The sequence below is a fragment of the Myotis davidii genome, unplaced genomic scaffold, assembly GCF_000327345.1.
Source record: "Myotis davidii unplaced genomic scaffold, ASM32734v1 scaffold961, whole genome shotgun sequence".
NCBI lineage: Eukaryota > Metazoa > Chordata > Mammalia > Chiroptera > Vespertilionidae > Myotis > Myotis davidii.
Window position 1 is genome coordinate 117,378 of NW_006291013.1, and position 3,949 is coordinate 121,326.

The following is a 3,949-nucleotide window of genomic DNA, read 5'->3' on the forward strand; positions in this document are numbered from 1 at the left end:
CTCGAATCTTCAATGCATATGTAAAGAAATATACGGTAACCCGAATTTACCACACTCGCAAAATCGCACACAGCCAACCATACATCCAGTATGGTATCGCGATTCGCAATTTTGCGCTATCATACTGGGTGTATGGTCGGCTGTGTGCGATTTTGCGAGTGTGGTAAAATCGCATAACAGCAAAATCGCATAACAGCCGAGCATACACCCAGCAGCGCTGCTGATGCCTGAACTGTATGTGGAATGAAGTGGGCGGGCATCGGGAGGCCACTATGGCATGGGGCAAGCACTATGGGCAGTCTATCTGAAGTGTACCTGGCGTATAAGACGACCCCCCACTTGGAGGCATATTTTTCAGGGCCAAAAAATCGTCTTATACGCCGGCAAATACAGTATATATTTTTTTGTTATCCAGATGGCTGGCATTTGGAGTATTTTCACCTTTTTAAACTATTATGACTAATAGCTGTGTGTATTAGATTATAGTAGGTATTTGTGTGGACTTGTATTTTTTTTCTCTTGGAATTATGTTTAACTTTTTAATAAACTGCCAAACTTGTTTACTGAAATGGCTGTACCAACTTATATTCTCAGCAGCAATGTATAAGAATCCTGGTTGCTCTACATCATCATCGATACTTATTATTGTCTGTCTTTTATTATAGATATCCTAGTGGGTATAAAGTAGTATTGGATATGATTTTGATTTGTATCTCTATAATGTTGATGATGTCTGGCTTCTTTTTTGTGTTTATTAAGCTATTCATATGTTTTTGATGAAATTTCCATCAAGATCTTTGCCATTTAGAAAAATTGTTGTTTTGTCTGTTTGTATATTCTGGATACAAGTCCTTCATCAGAAATATGATTTTTACAAATATTTCAGTTTTTCTCTCTTTTATCGCTTATCTTTTCAGAAGTTAAAAATTTTGATGAATTTTAATTTATCAATTTGTTCTTATATGTTTGTGCTTTAGTATCATTTTCTTACTGAGGGTCACAGAGGTTTTCTTTTCGAAGTTTTATTGTTTTTTGATTTTATATTTGGGTCTGTGATCCATTTTGATTTTTGCCTATGGTACTGAGATACTGATCAAAGGTGTTTTATTTTAAGTGTTGTTTTTGTGCATATGTTCTTGCACCATTTGAAAAGACCGTCTTTTATCCACTGAATTGCCTTTGTACTTTGTCAAAAATTAGTTGTCTATGTGTGTGTGGGCTTACTTTATGGACTGTTTATTCTATTTCATTTTTTAGTCTTCTGACTCATGAAAATGTTATCTCTCTCTGTCTGTTTTGTCCTCCTTTGATTCCTCATAGAAAAGTTAATATTTTTCATTATTTAGGTCTTATCTATTCTTTTGTTGTGTGTGACACGGCACCAGAGTTAAATTAGGGTTTTTCAAAATGCTGACTTGCCAAACTCAAAAGGATCACCATCACTGTACTAGGGCAACTTAATACTTCTTAAATTCCAATTTTGTTTTGCTAGTATATAAATATATCATTGAGTTTTGTATGTTGATCATAGACCCTGTAACCACCCAATCCTTTTCTTTCTCTCTCCCTCCCTCCCTCCCTCTCTCTCTCTCTCTCTCTCTCTCTCTCTCTTCCTTATTTCACTGTCTAGGACTTCCCATAAAATGTCAAATAGAAGTGTTCAGATAAGACATCCTTGTCTTGTTTCTTATCTCACAGGAAAGCACTCAAGCTTTCCCCATTTCTCTTTAGATTTCTTCCTGAACTCATGGGTTATTTAGAAAGAAATGTGTTAATTTGTTCCAAATATTTGGGAATCAGAGAGCTTACTATTACTGGTTTTTAATTTCATACTAGAGGCCTGGTACATGAAATTCGTACACGGGTAGGGTCCCTAGGCCTGGCCAGCGATCAGTGACGATCGGGGCCTTCCGGCTGCCAGCCAGGGCCTTCTTTCCCCGGCTGCTGGCCAGGGCCTTCTTTTGTTCTGTGCTGCCCCCCGTGGTGGTCAACACACATCATAGTGAGCAATTGAACTTCCAGTCGAACTCCCGAGGGGACACCTTGCATATTAGCCTTTTATATATATAGAAGATTTGTCAGATAAGATGCTTTATGTGACTTTCATCTTTTTAAATTTATTGAGATTTGTTTTAGGGCACAGAATGTGGTCTTTTTTGCAGTGCTTCATGTGTACTTGAAAAGAATGTATTCTGCTATTGTTAGCTGGAGTGTTCTATAAATGTCAATTTTGGAACTTTCAAAAATCTTTTAATACAAAAGGGATGAAATATGAAATGGATTTATTTCTCTTTTCCCAAATTCATACCATGAGTCCTTGGAAATCCTACCAGCTCTTTTTTTTTTTTTTTTTTTTTTTTTTTTTTTTGCTTCAGAGCAGTCTTCTGATTGGAATGACAGCTTTGAATTGGAAGACATTATTTCATGAATACACTAATCAGCCACAGAGATTACCTGATTGGCTACTTAATAAGTAAATGAAGTTGCTTGTAACTCATTGAGCCTACACAGAACTCACTAAATTAAGTCTTTACTGTCCAGTATGCCTGGGTATTCTCGTGCAACTGGAGAAGCCTAAATCCATGAAAATTCTGGTGAGATAAAGAAGCAGATATTCGTCAGTCTCAAGAGAAGTACCTTATTTAAGAAGCAGAGTAAGTACAAGTAAAGCAAAGCTACAAATTCAAAAACCAGTCCTTAACTTGAGTATTCCTTTATTAGCAATGTTCTTGGCATCTTAATGGAAAAACTTTTATACCAACACTTCTTTTGGATAATAATTTGAGATGAGCTCTCTTCATAGAACCTTCTTGCAGCAGCCTGGTGAGACACAGTAAGGTTGGTGAAAGAGAAGGCCACACTGGATGGATTATAAATTATAGATGATGAACAAAAAATAAGAGCTAGAATTTCAGAATTAGAGGAGATCTTGAATAAGATGACCTTATTTCAGTCTTTCATTTTATATATGGGTAAAATGATGGTTGAGAAAATTAAGATACAGAAAAGTCAGGCATTTGTTAACAGTGATTTTCAACAGGTGTGATTTGCCCCCAAGATGACTTGGCAGGGGCTGGAGACATTTTTGGTTGCTACAATTTAGGGCTGGGGCAGGGGACTACTGATGACTGGATAGAGATCATGAGTATTGCCAAATATCCTATAATGCATAGGACAGCTCCCCAGAACAAAACAATGATCTGGCTCAAAATGTCAATACTGTGGAGCCTAAGAAACCCTGTTCAAAATCCAACTTAACTTGAGTTTTTATTAGAACATGAACCTCCAACTCTACTTCAGTGACTCACATTATATTGTCATCAGCTGCACCTCTAAACTATTTTTTCTAAGTTGGTTTACATTAACATAAAACTAACCCTTAACCATTTAAAGTGTACAATTTAATGGTATTTAGTAAATTTACATTGTGCAGCTATTTAGATTTTTCTAGTTCCAAGCCATTTTTATCACCCCAAAAGGAAATACTATACTCACTAAAACAGTCACTTTTCATTTCACTGCTTCCAACCCCTGGCAACCACTAGTCTGCTTTTTGTCTCTATGGGTTCTAAATTCTTTTATGTTTGCTTTCTTTTGAATGCTTTGGAAAGAACATTGGACAAGAAGTCAAGAGAGTGCACTTCACATCCCAGTTGCCTTGCCTTGTTCTTTGTCTTGCTCTCTGTATGATTCAAGTTACTCATCTATTCTAAGCCTCAGCTTGCTCTTTATTTGTATGACAGCTGTCATAGTAGCCAGAATGACATTCTTCCTTAAAGTCTGAAATTCTAGCTCACATTTTGTTCACTCTGAATTTTTGTTGGACATCCGTAACAGAATTTTTATTTTAAAAACAATTTTTTATCGGTTTAAGAGAGAGAGAGAGAGAGAGAGTGAGAGAGAGAGAGAGAGAAAAATATCGATTTGTTGTTCCACTTATTTAAAGATT